The sequence below is a fragment of the Megalops cyprinoides genome, chromosome 18 (genome assembly GCF_013368585.1).
Source record: "Megalops cyprinoides isolate fMegCyp1 chromosome 18, fMegCyp1.pri, whole genome shotgun sequence".
Taxonomy (NCBI): domain Eukaryota; kingdom Metazoa; phylum Chordata; class Actinopteri; order Elopiformes; family Megalopidae; genus Megalops; species Megalops cyprinoides.
In genome coordinates, this window is record NC_050600.1 from 17,110,938 (window position 1) to 17,126,164 (window position 15,227).

Below are 15,227 nucleotides of genomic sequence, written 5' to 3' on the forward strand. Positions count from 1 at the left end.
AATCATCAGAAATCATCAATGTTCTGTATGTAATATTGCACCAATCTGCATTTGAACAGATTCTTGTGGATTCTTATGTCTGTTATGTTGAATTATTATTTCCAAATTTTGCATTGTACTTACTCATACGTATACAATTTTGGATGATGTAATTGATTTTTACTAATTGCCCAGGAATTTTAAGTGCAATTTGAGTGGGATTGGACAGCAGTAAGTATGTAAAGGCTTCTAACAAGCCTCTATCTGAGCATCTCTGGTGACATGGAAATCTTTCTGAACTAAGCCACTGGATCAGTCCTGAATATTGTACTTGATGTGCTTAGGAGAGCGGAAAAGGAACTGGGTAGAATTTGGCAAAGTGGAGCAGGCTTTAGTCTATAAGATAAAAAAGTATATCCATTGAGACCCTTAGGGGCAATCTAACTCTTGCTGACATGTGTGTTTAGCATAGCCCTAAGAGTAAGCTGTTAGACACAATGAGTGGAGAGGGACTTCCAATCACTGAGTTACACCAAGGTACATCTAGACAGTCTAATAGAGCTCAATCAATTTTTCTGACATCAGACTTTGGCAGGGGTTCAATTTAACCAAGCTTGAGGCAGCGGTAGCCGCTTACTTAAAACACACAGATTCAGATGTTCCTTTGTTATGACCAACACAAAATAAATTCCTGTCAACATAACAATGAGAAGGATAATCTGATTTATTATGGCAAAACTCTGATTTTCTCTTCCTGCTATTGTGCCTTTATGAAAACAAAACTATGCAGCTATTGTGTATCTAGAACAATGCATAAATTTCCCAATTCAACCCTGACTGTATCTACAAGGCTTTTTAAATAATCTGATGTAATGACATTTTGATCAAATGAACCATTCGTGTTGAAAAACATATAATTAATGATAAATGATACTGATGAATGGCATTAGTGACTAGAAAAAGAAACCCCAGATGTAATAACATCTGCAGGGAGTTATTGTGTAGGTCTTCCACGCTCAGCACCAGCAGAACATAAATGCAGGCACACACTCCCAGAAAATCACACTCGGACACCATCTCTCACAAAAGGTAAGTTTAATCACCCACATGTATTTGATCAAAGGAGTCATTAATCAATTTATTGTAATCTTGATCACCCACTCACAGTTGATCAAAAGACAGTTCCAGAACCCTATGAAGATTGTAGGTTTTCTTATTTTCACTTTCACTCTCAACAGGTCGGTAATAGAAGGTAATCTCAGGGTGACTGTCATGTGTGCTGTAATGCACACATGATAATTTTGGCTATTGGTTTTTCCTACCTTGTGATTCTGGCTGTTTGCTCATTAATACCTATATCTGCTTTGTCCTGATTACAAGATGTTACAGCTACACAAACGTATTCAGAAGAAGTGCCACAGACGACACAAGTCTTGTTTTTCTTCTCAAGTGGTTTCTAACATGATATACAATGACCTATTTCTGTCCATTTTCCACGTGTGTTCTTTGAATACGTGTTTAACTGATTGTATAATCGATTGTTGATTGTTGCTTTTATTAGGTTTAGAAGTATTACCCCTTCAAAAGCACTAACCCTTTCTATTCAACACATGTGAGTACATCAATGGCCCCCTTTATTGAATAACCCAGATACCACTGCCCAGTGATTAATTCAGACTCTGTATCTTGGTATCTGCAGTCCAGGCACAGACAGCGTTGTGTTACCAGCCTGTCTCCAAGCTTGGAGCAGACACGGAAGGCTTTCTCAGCATGGGAAGGCAAATCATATATTTTTTGGGGGGATCTGTAATCACTGCATGTCTAATGCAAAACACCCAGGTGCGGCATTAATATTAAATTGTGTTTATAGAGCATATGTTGTCGGCTCCTCACTGCTTTGTTTCTTAACTTTCTTACCCACCGACATCAAAGTGAACAGATCATGCATCCCAAGGTGCTGCGTAATGCTGTCACGAGGGCCTCCTGCTCCTCATTTAGAGCCGCACTGACAGTGGTGTGTATTCCAGCGTAATCTGAAATTCTGTAACAACTTTTTTCTTCCCCAACACCTGTTAAATTCTAATGCACAGGTTGTTAGAGAGGTATATTTTAATTTTCAATGTTTGGAAGTTACCGCTGGAAATGATCAAAGTGCTCAGCACTGGGGGAAGCGGGCAACTCAGCTCTCATTTAAATAAAGGAGGGAGATGGCTTTGAACACAATGTGAAGAGAAATGAAAAAAAATACACATTATGTGTTTTGTTTCCATGCTGTGCGTCAACATAGACTCTCTTTCCAAAGGAGAAAACGTGACTCTTTTCGTCGGTTAAAAAAAAAAGTCAAGTAGATATTAAGATGAGTATCTGGACTCTTTGCTTTTAGTTGTGCTATGAACCTAACAAATTTGTTCATATCATTTGTGTCTGTTCCTATTTTTTCAGGGAATGTTTTAAAATAAGGGTCAAATACATTAGTTTTAGCCTCTATGCATTTTAATTTTGGCAACCATTGGTAAAACACCTGATGTAGGTGAAACCATCTAATAAACGACTCATTTATGCTTCCAGTGGAAATGTTTTCCATTCATTTTGACACCTTACGATTGTTCAAACAATGCTATAGTATTTGATACCGGAAACACAGAACACCATTTCAGTTAGAATGAAGCTTCCCAATTAGCTTCAGAGGAGGTGTCTTGGACCCTGTCTTCAGGTGGCCACTGGGCAGCCAGGGCAGTTTCCTCTTGTCTGGTTACCTACAGGGTATAGCTGAGACGTACAGATAATCCACCAGGGTCCTGGGTATGCAGGTAGAAATGGGCTGCAATTTCAACTAGGCATCATTAGACGAAGGCTGCACTGGCACTTAAACCCTGTTCTGGGAACAGCGCCCAGGTTTAAATGCGTGACAGTCCCTAGGCCCTCTGAGTTCACCTGAAACTGAGTTCTTAAAAGGATGGTTTCCAATTCAAACTTCATTTCAGATAGACCTTTTCAGTACAGTTTTAGACATCATGAGATATGAAGATGAGTCTACCGAATTCCCCAGTGAAGAGAGTTAAGAACTGACTGTCAGAAGCATATTTTAATATTTCTTAATTTCAAACACCCAGATATTTAAATTGACTCTCACACCAGGGTATACAGAGTGTGAGTTTTGGAACAAAAACAGTATCTAGCAGTGTTGATGGCAACATATTTACAGAACAAGATTTCACAGCTCTTGCAAACATAATCTTTGCAAGTTATCAAGTGGGATCCATGTACATAGCACCAGAAAGGTTAATACACAGCTGTGAGGCTTAGAAGTAATGGAGTGCAAATGAATAGTATAATCTCACAGTTACTTGAAAAACTTTGTAGTGCTTTTTATTGTTTCAGTAATTCCAGTCAGTTGAAGGTCTTTTCCAATTCAGCTGTGAATGCAGTGTGTTAGTGTGCAGGTGAGAATCTTAGTTTTGCTACTGTATTACCAGTTTTACTTCTTTTTCAAGAACCAAGCAGTTGGCAAGGCACTTGTCTTGAATCTGAACCCCACAGACTAAGTTTGATCTCAGCCATATCACAATAACTGGGAGCCTTCTACAACTGAACACATTCGCTTTGCTCTTCTAGAAACAGGGGTGGGTAGGTTGGTAAGGGTTTATTTGTCGCACTGCTCACAAGTACGCTATGATTCACAGGTGACTGCGAGTTGCTCAGATGACATCAGTGGAGTAGTGCCTATCCTCTAACTGACACTTGCTTCACTGTAGTGCATTGTGTGACTTGCAGTGTAAAAAACAGTGGTGTCAGTAGTAGTGTCAATCACAAACAACTGTGCTGAAGTGTATAAATCAGCAATATAGTTAACTTTCATCATTGTATGCGAATATATGATTGTACATAGCGTAGTAATGATGGCAAGATGCTAGCACTTGTTTTACAGCGTTATGAAACATTAATATAGTGTAATTAGGCCATGCAAAGACTCATGTTTCTTATTTCCTTGCACTATTATATTTGAAATTACCCTTTATGTTTATTAATAAAAGTGCAAATTTGTCCTGTCTGCCGTGTTGTGTACAGTCGTATTTATTTTCAAGGTTCCAGTTGAAATCACCTTTGCATTTAGAGAGGGTGACCCATGCCAAAACTAAATGGCATGCAGACATGACTTGGGGATGTATGTATTTTCATTAGTTTACACTGTGGCTGATTTGGGCCAATATTAAAAAAAAAGCAGTTTTATTCTTTTTTTATTTATGGCGGATTTTTTTTTTTCCAAAAAGAATAATTTAAGTCTGACGACGGTGCTTTTACAGTGATGGCTCAAGTGGTTTCATTAAATTTGAGCCCCGTGCTTTGCGGCTCATTAATGAGCTACAGCCATATGCTTGAGACACTTGGGTCAGCGAGACAGGAAGGCCCTGCGCTGCTGAACCACTTGCCTTGTCCTTGTGCTGGGCATCTTTCATCGGGATAACCGCAAACTCCCGAGCTAACGTGCAGACAATACAACCGGCTGCTGGCGACCCAGAGCCGGCCGCGGCTCCTTTATAAGGCGGCCTGCCGAGCTTCGCATCGCATGGTTATGAGGGGCTGATTATGGCCGCTCCGTAATTAACAGTGATCGGATTTGTTTTGTGGCATAAATGGTGCATGTGTAGAACATTAGCCATGGCGCTCTCATTCAAATTCAGCTCAAGGGCTCAGCGGCAGACGGGTCACGAGCTTCAGGGAGCGCAATCACAAGCTCCTCCATATGTTCCTGCAGCATCTCGCCCCGGCTACGAGCGCAAGATAAGTTCCCAGAAGAACCTAATCGTGTTCGGTAATTACAGCGCGGCTTTCAGCTGGCTAGAAATAAGGGAAAAGCGAAAACACTCCCTCATCAGATCGTTTGTAAATTGCTTTACGTGGCGGATGCCGAACTCGGTTGGTTTTTCGACTGCTGAAATTATAAATAATTGTAACAGATGTGGCAATATGGCTGGCCTCCAATAAACGAGGCCCCAGATAATTTCGCCGACCCTTTGACAGGCCAATTTAATAAAATGTGAACAAAATCTTCCTGCTAATAATTTATCATCCCTTCTCCCAATTGGTTAAACTTAATTACCCTAGCAGTTAACAAGGTCACACCCAGATGCCAAACTCGGCTGCAGTTTTGATAATGCAATCAGGAATCGTGAGGTGATGACAGCGTTGTTGTTTTTTTCATTACCTGACTCCCTGAAAACACAGGTGCCAAAGCCTCCTTGTCAGTTTGTAATAATTATATGCTATCACAGAATGCATAGTTAGCGCTTTGAAGACAGTACATAAGCACTTCTTTGGTTATCCTGACTTTTTTGTTTCTTAGCATTTGATGCCTTCTGAAAAGAGATGACAGTGCATTGGGCCTCACAGAGACCTTCACAGTACCTTTGTTAGGAACATTATTCCAGTTATAAATCAATCAATGCATGAGTCTTTACAGCCCTGTTGTGTGTTGTATGTATGTGTATGTGTATATGCATGTTTGCTTCTCCTCAGTTTGAATGTAAATGTTCTCATCGATAATTGGGTGCCAAAGCACAAATCACATCCATTTCCTGTAGAATCTGCCTGGGAAGACCAATCACATCTCACTACACACCAGCCCATGAAAAATGATGACAATGTAATTAGTACAGAGAAATCCACAAGACAGTTTCACTGTTCTTATGGAGCCACTATCTGGTTAAATCAGGAACTCAAAACACACAGCGAAATGGTTTGTATCACATTTATTAACTAGTACAGGTGTGGAAATAATGGAAATAATTACTGCATGTAACATTTCTTTTTAAATCTATCCAATATGTGTGCATTTCCTCTGAGGAATAAAGAAAAACTGCAATGTCAGCATATTAACACAAAATTCTCTTTTTTCCATTCTTGTGCATTTTCACTCTTGTGAAAGGGGCCAATATGGTGGATGTGGGATGTGTTCCACTTTGTCATCACTTGTGTTTTATGGTGGAACACAAAAATGGGAATGGCCCTCAGCTCTCTCATGTTCCCTAGCCTACTCAATTTGTTTTCATAGCTTTAATCTGGTGTGAAAACGGTCTCATGTCTAGCTGGTAGGTGGTGATGAATGGATGCTGTTAGATTTGTGGATTTCTGCTGGAGACAGCTGATACTCATGTGCCTGGGTTAATTGATGACCCAGCCTGATGCACATCCAAGTAACACAGCTGTCCCGCAAGCACCAGGGAATCTCTGGATGCTGAATGCTTAGGCTTTCCGGTTTTACCTGTGATTGTGGTTTATAATCACTATTTATTTATCTGGTCAGATTTTCCTGCATTTGATTTAATCGTGTGTTTATTGTGTGAATTTAACTACTCTTAAGACTCTATTTTAAAAGACACATAAGCTGTATGCAGAATTTTGGAGGCAAGGGAACACCAGATTCAAAAACAAAGAGAGAAATTTTGAAGAGTGAAAATTTGTTAGCATTGGTTGGAATAGATTAAAGATTAAATTTAATGCAGCACATTATACGAGGAGTATTCACGCACATCCCAAGGCCCAAATCTGAAGACATATAGTCGAATAGTCTGTATACTAGCCTAATTCTACCAAAAATAAAGGTTTATTTGTATATAAAATGGAAAATCCTGATGAATATGCTGTATTTTAATTGTCCATATACTGTGCAAGTGTTTTTTTTTTATGTTTTGGGAACATCAGAGTAGCGTGCAGTCGCTAATCGGGTTCTTACTGTCTCAGACACTGACAGTTTTCTATCTTAGTATTGCCTTCACAACTGCATTCAATGCAAGACAAGATGAGAGCCCTTAATGTACTTAATAATGGATTGCCTCTGCTTCTGTGATTGAATTATGCATAATCAGTCTTATGTTATGTTGTCTGTTTCACTTACTGTTTTATTCTATATACTGATCCCTGTCTTTTTACATATAGTTGAATAAATGCATGTTGTAACTCACCTTGGCTGAGGAGGTCTGCTAAATGAATTATAATGCCACCGCTACTACCACTACCTCTAATAATTCACAGTCCCCAACTGACTGTAAATGTCTTTTTTACTATATTACCTATGATGTCCTCTCCATATGTGCCTTGCTTCCAGAAGTTTGCCCTTTGAATTAGGTGAGTTGTCTTAAGGACAGCAGTTTTTATGGTGGATGCAGGCTGGGTAAACCCAAATATTTCATTAGTGTCATTCTATGATGAGAGATTCTGGGGTGTGGAATTTTACAGTTCTTTGTTTTCTGTTAAGCCTCACATCTGTTTGGACCTTGTTGCACAGCCCTTGGGCTGAGCAAATTGTCTGCTTCAGAGAAGAACAGTGCTTAAAGGAAAAGGTTGTGTGTGGGAATGAATGCTTAGCAACTAGGATGATAGTCATTGTAGCTAAAATGTACAATCTATATGCATGTATGATCAACAGGGGACATGAAAATTCCTTTTGTCAATTTGGACAAATTGGATCCCACTTTGGAACCTGATTATATGCGATGAGAGAGATGAGAGAGACACCTGAACACAGGTGTAAAAGCACATCCCGACCGTTGTTTAACGCCAGAAAATATTTTGAGAACATTTGCTATTTTAGTATTTGCCTACAAAGCCTTATTTTAGTATTTTCCTACACAGAGAAACACAGATGAATGTTACAGCCAACTCTTATTAAGTGTTTGGATCCTGCAGGATCCTGTTATACATTTAAAACTGTAATGTAAACTTTGCAATCATAGTATAAAAAGACTGACAGCATGTTAATAGTTCACAGGGATGGGACAATTCTGAGTTTAGCTGAAGGCACAAGCTTAACTCAAAGTCAAAGCTTAAACTGCATCAAAACCAAAAGGCAGTGCCTGGACCTGAGATCCAGATGTGCTGTCAGTGTTTTTTTTCCCCCAAGTCCCTCTCACTTCCTTCAGTGAATTGTGCTCAGCTGTAGGTAAATAAAACAAGCACACCTTTTATAACAACAAAAAAAAAAAATCAAGTTTTTATACCACTTTGAAAAAATCCCCAGTCTTTAACAGTCTGGCCGTATTCCAGAATAGAGTGTACAGTTCAGTACAGTTCATTCCAGGCATGAGTGAGACATGCTGCAGTGAGTCTCAGTGCACATGGCACACTGTTATGATGATAAAGAGTCCCATTGATGAGGGCCCCTTGCAGCCTCTGCACCGAGCCTTTTTGAAGCGCTCCTTGGGATCTGGAGCTGGTGTCACAGGCCCTCTATAAATAACGTCTGTTTTCTCCAAAACACATTTCTTAAGCAATGCTCCAAATGTTTGTAAAGTCATTATAGCATATGTTGAGCTGAGAGAGGACATTGCCGCTAGCCAGCTGCCAGGCACTTCGTAGCTGTGAGTGCTTTGTCCTGAGGCTCCCCTGCAAGTCAAAGCTGGCAGAACATGAAAGAACACCAGACAACCCGCTCCAATGACATTACATTGAATTTGCCAGTCCTCTATACTTGTTGCAGGACAGCAGAGATTTGTGTGCTAAGAGACCAGATACAAACAGGCCACACAGCATCTGTACCAGTCCATCATAATTGAACCCGCACTGAACTTTTAACCTTTTCTTTTTTTAAACAACTCTCTGGTGATGTCTCCTGCAATATATCATATTTGTAATACAGTACATAATGGGAAAAATGAGAACTACGCCAGGTCTTACACAAAATAAAGTATAGACTTGAAAGTGTGTCTACCTGGTTCATTAACATTCTTGATCATTCTGGCATAAAATACGCAAATAAGAATGAAGTGATCTCACAATATGGCAAGGTATACAGGTATGAGTGTGGATGTGGGTTATATTATACACACACACAAATACACATGAATATATATATTTCATGAATTATGATGCATTATGATGCATGAAAAAGATAGCAAAGCATTTTGTGGTGGGATGTACAAGGAACATTAAAATAAAAGCAAAACTAATATGGTTATTATTGTTAGATTTTGTTTCTTCTCTTGTTACAGTTCATACAGTATATCATCCAGGCAGATGCTAAATGCTATGCAAATGACTTGTATTAAAAAACATGGAGATGGGTTTAAGATGGCTGTACTGCAAATTGTTTTAAATAGATAATTCTTGATGAAATACACTGGATTGTGGGAGGGGCAGGAACATAAATGAAACACTCCATTCCCAGGGATTCTGGCTCTGTCTCTATTTAACATCACTCATTCACATACTTTACACAATTCTATTGTCAAAGTCAGCTTTTGATATTTCTATAAATCCAGTTTTTTTTCATATATGTGCTCACAAAAATTCCTCACCAAGCCTCATTGTAAGTTTCATCAAACATCTGGTCAATTTACACGCTAAGGTTCTCCCACTGTATTTGTATTCTTGAAGCATATTGTTCCAACTGCTTTACCATGTGTTTAAGTATTTCAAAGAAAGAGAAATCATTTCCCAATTGTTTCCCCTTGTCCTATCAAGTGTAACCTGGGGGCCCACATAGAGCAATTAGACTAGCCTCCATCCCCTCCTTTGTAATGAGGCCTCTTGCATTTCTGAATCTATAACCCTTTAGTCTTCCCTAATGGGACATCATTATTGTGAAAGAAACAATGTAAATGTAAATGAATATACTCATTAGCAAGTCACACAGAAACCTTCAGAGGTTGCTCTGTGATACCTCAGTATGTTGTTCCTTTGGTATTCTGCCTAAAAATGAAAAATAATAATAATATAATTAATTATTAGTATTCTCAATTACGATTACTTTGATTTTGCATGCTTTTCATAATACAGTGTTAAGACTTGTTCAAGCGTGTCCTGGCCCTCTTCTCCCATGATGCACCTGTGAAAGGCTCAAGGTCTCTGTCCTTTGTGTGGGCCCAGAGGGGGAGAGGCGGCACACAGGAGAGGTGGAGAGCAGGATTTGTGACCTGGAGGAACTTGTTAAATTACAGGTGAAAGCATAATTTTTATTATTATTATTTCTCCCTCCTCTTATGCTCCAGCATAATTATGTCAGTAGGAATAAATCCTTACGCAAGTAAAGAATGAACAAAGCAACACTATTCTTGTGTTCAGGCCTTTTCAGGCTAAATATGGGAGCGAGCAGAAGAATTTTAATGTCAGACTCTTGGGAATTTTTTATCCTGTTGTTTTTGTCATAATGTCAGAGTCTGTCAATATAGAGCCTGTCATGGACACATTTTTATAAAAAGTATTTAAATGTGTCCTGCTTAAACATTAGCCCTGAAGGTTATAACATCATGATTCAATGTGTCATTCAAATATTTAAATATTCATTAGTTAAGATGAGTCTTTTCTAGTGTGTGAGATCCTACCACCAAGGTAGTTATAGCGGCTGAGAGTGGTTCATAGAAAAGATACATAGATAAATTGTCTTATCTATGTTTGCATTCTCCTTCACAAACCAATAATTACATGCATATCAGCAACATATGCAATGTTTGTTTTAAATTATATGATAAATATTACAGTGTTGTTTGAAATGTGTTGGTGTCAATGTTTCACTAAATGGTACTAAATAGTTTTTTGTTCCTGCCAGTTCATGATGAATACAGCCAGTCTTTTTCTGAGTGGAGTAATTCCTATCCTCCAATTACCTCCCACTTCCCTCTAGTGCACTGTGGGACTTGTAGTTTGTAGTGTATTATGGGGCTAGTATCGGAGCATTGCTTTCGCCTTGAACTATGCTCCCATGTAAGTGCAAAGCTTGTCGTAGTAAAAGGAACCTAGAGCAGTACAGTTGCCAATCACTGAAAGTTGGGTGAAAGAAAAGAACCCACAAAATCTGAAAATCCACAAATGTATCCTTTTGTAATGAGAGACAGACAGTTGCTTTGATGACATTCTTTTTGTAGCTAGCTAGATTAGCATTCTGTAGCTGGGTTAGTTACATTTTGCAGCAACTCCCGCATTTAAAATTTTGGTCTAACTAATACCAAGAGCATCATTATCTAACTTTGTTAGCTCCTTATCTGGCTAGCTAACAGGTTCTGAATGACATTCATGCTCTATCTTTTGAGCAGATTCCTTTTTTTTCAGTGGTATTGATGTCAAAGCCCAGAATACATAAGCATGCATGGGAAACAAAATCTACTGCTTCTTTTTGGGAAACAGATTAGCCATTACCCAATCAATATTATACGCATTAAACATCCTTTTATAAACAGCTCACTGCTAAATTGCACAGAACAAGTAGGAAATAAGAAGGTGAGGGCTTCCCTCTGTGTTTTGTGAGATGGTCAGCATGGGTTTTAATTGACTTTTCATTGAGCATGCAGGTGTTTTCTGTGCCAGTTGTATGTGTGTACCACATGTTTGTCTGCAAATATTGCAAGAGGTCTATACCTAGCGCTAGTTTTCATTTATGTTCTTACAAAACATCCACTCATGTGTAAAAGTTACTGTATTAGTAACATGTCCTGCCATGAGTACCCTGATCACTTCATTCTAATGTAAACAAAAGAATCAACAACATTCGCAAGAGGTGCAGAGAGACCTGCCAGAGAACATCAGTCTCAACAGTGTGAAAGCGCAAAGTCAAACTCCGACAGTTGTAGCATCCAGCGCTCGGAGGCTGATGACCTCGGAGGAACTGAATTACTGCGTGATCACATTGGAACCCGCCCTCTCTTCCTGTCTGACCTTTTTAACGGCGAGATTCTCTCCCACACTGAACGTCTGTGAAAGTAATGAAGCAGCAGGAGTGGTCTGTTAAAGTGGTGCTGCAGGACTCAGCCTCTCCCCTAAACCAATCAGCTGTTTAATTTTTTTGACCTTCAGTGTTCAGCAGCCCCTCACCCCCCACCCCCACCCCTCAACACACAAACACACACACACACACACACACACACACACTCCAGTAAAAAGGAGTAATTTAATATTGGAGTGCACTTATCCGTCTGCCTTTAGTAATGACAGTGTCATTAGTGGTCTGCATCATCCCTTATACTGAAATCTGAAATTTTTGTTTGGATGTCTAACTCGTGCCCACAGTTCTCTCTTTGGAAATGAGCTCTGTGTGTGAAATCTTGCAATCTCACATAAATACATTATTGTTGTTAATATTATCATTATTAGTAGTAATAGTAATAGTAAGTGTCATTATAGTATTATTACTATTAGTGTTATGATTCGTGGCTATAAAATAAATCCTTAAATGTATCTTCTGCTAGTTTTTGCTGGATATGTCAGAGAAAGCATGTGATTATTATTTGCTATGATAAAATGCAAATATATATGCGTTCTGGTCATAAGAATTGTCTGAGTAAGTAAGTTGGGAACTCTAGAGTTACTACAAACCATAAGACCGCCTATATGAAACAAAATGTGCAACAATCGGTCAGGCTTTCATTCATTTCATGAAAGTTTGCTCTCGCTTCATTTTTAAGGGCCCTGGGATAACGGATGTCTTCTGTGAATATCTAGCAGTAAATCCATACTTGTCACATCGCTCGTTGTGCTTGTTCTCTTTGTCCTTGTTAATAATAACAGGGTTCAGGGGCTGCATTTCCCTCTCTGCAGGGCAGCCGTGTCATATCAGCAGTAAACAAGCGCTTCCCTTCAAACCACTCCACGAGGCTCGCAACTCTGGCCACTCAAGCAGAAACCTAGCCCGGTTTTTAGCCCTGCCTGTTTAAAGTGTTCTCTTGCTAAGGTCAAAATAATGGGGCTTTTGTCAGGAAAATCTATATATTCACCCGAAAGTCCCGTGTAATTTGGGGTTTTTAATAGCTGACAGGCCCGACCCAATACTTGCCGACCGTCGTGAGTGACCCCCACTCAATGAGTGGATCCCGCTGTGGCGGGAGGCGTGTGAAGTGGTCTCCCCCCCAGGTCGCCGCATGTAAATGCTTGGGGGGGTAATTGCATCTCAGGTGCCGAGACAGATTTGGAGAAACACTTGTTAGTGCTTCACGCTGGAAAAAGAACAATAAAAAAGAGGGAAGAAAGTATCTCACAAGCAGATTTATCAAATGTTTTTAAGAGTGTTTAGCGCTTGCAAACATTGGTAATGGTATTGGGTGTGCGCATGCTGTGAGAGAAGTGTGCGCATTACAGGTTTACTGTAGCGTCACAACCAGGACATCCACTCTGAATAACCACACTGTGCTTTGTCCCCAATTTTTAGCAATGGATTAATTACTTTTACTTATTACTTTTTTAACATATCATATAGTACAAGATAAAAGCCTTAGAATTAAATTTAGATTAAAGGAATATACGCAAATGAACCTATGAGTTTATGAATATTTATTTTTGGCATTTCATTTCTTCAGTCCAGCAATTTGAAAAATATTTGGGTTTTAATGTTCAAGCCATCAATCATCACATGCAATGTGTCATAATTTGACCTTCAACCCTGCATTACAGAGGCAGTCCATCTGCAATAAAATAAACAAGCTTATGCCCCTTTTATGCCAATCAATATTATCAAATTTATACTGCTGCATAAATGGCTATGACAATCTATTTAATTTAATCATGTCAATAATGCTTTATATTATTGAAAATTTATTGGTGCAATTAGAATGTATATACATTTGCATCACCTTGCAGCTACACTTGGTTATTAGTGTTGGACAGGATTTTTGCTCTATGCAAAAAATAGCACATTTCAGTAATAGCTCAGATACACATAATTTCACTGCATAATAAAACTTCCTGTTAGTTTTATGTAATGATCCAGACAGATCTGGTAAGTGCAAGCTCAATATTGCCATGTGACCGTATTATTATCATATGATTACCCCTTTACATACAGATATACAGCAGAGTAACCTCTGTCATTATCCCTAATTTTAACCATCGTCAGAACTACCCTTAACACCACATCCAGCCCTCAATTCTATCATACCCCTTAGAATAATCTAAAAGTAGCCATTAACCTTGTATGTACTGTGAAGTAATTATATAAATTACGTCAGATGTGTCCTTGCAGAGCAGTTGCGCAGTTCTTTACGCGGTTGTAAAATAGACTGTTTAAATACAGCATAATTACACTGATAAATTATCAACTTAATAGAAGGTGTGACCATAACTTCTCAATTCAAGGCTAGGAAAAGCTCTGTGAAACAGCTCTGCAAGTACGTTTACCCAAAGCTCCTGAACGGAGCAGAGAAAAAACACAAGTGTTGCACTGCTCCATTCAGGATGTGTAGTTGTGTTGTTACAGAGTGGAGACCTTCTCCGTCTTTTCTATTGAGCATTTTTTTATACTATCACACCTGTGAATACAAGCATGAACCCATTTCACGCGATACACAAGGACTAGCACATTTCATTAGAGGAATCACACACAGTAGGGTTTGGGAAGCATTTTCATTGAATGTATAGTCTGAAGGGGTTTTTGAGCTGTAGTTACATTGGGGTGGCATAATGTTTCTAGTGCTTCCTCTTTTCTCTTGTAAGTACATCCTTTCAGTTTAGACCATAAGCCGATCTCTTCACTGTTAAATGTTTAATCTGCACTGTCTGGCGATCACTTCAGTTTTGATAGCAGGAGAAAGTGGTTGCTCCTGACGGTTTTGAGGTGTACGTTTCAATGTAATGTGCATATACTGTGGTCTCCTGGGAAGGACACAGGCATTCTATTTCCAAACTCTACGGATTTTCAAAACTGTGAGAGAGACGCAGTAGATCACATTGACATTCCAGGGCTTTCTTTTAAAAAAACAGCAGTCTGAAGACCTTTACATGTAACTAATGGAAACATACTGGGTATCCACATGGGAACAAAGTGTTGACCCTGTCAGCTGTTTTCTCTCAGGGTTAATTAAAGAAAACAGCTTTGCAGTTTGAACCCGTGTGAAAACAGCATGATTTCATTTGAGTGAAGAGGAAAAAAAAAGGGAAGAAAAGGGCTTCGGTTGAAATGACTTAATTTGTAAAATGTAGTATTGAAATTGTGACAGATACAGGGAATTGTTGCAATTTACCTTCTGCAAGAAAGGAAAATGAACTCCTATGTTGAGTTTTCAACTGTTGTGATGTCTTTAAGTCAAGAAATTAATTGAGAACGTAACTCATTGCTTTTGAAAATGCACATGGTGGATATCATTGTTAAAGGAAAACCAAAGTGAATAAATCCATTTTGGTAAAGTCTTAACCAGTTAATACTGTAATAACAACGAAACTGAAATAATTTTACCCTTCCTAAAATTAGCTCACTTAATTCAATTTTTTCAAGTGATCTTTCTGAAGTCTCTATAAGTTTTCTGTATTTAGAATATTATACAGTTGTCAGC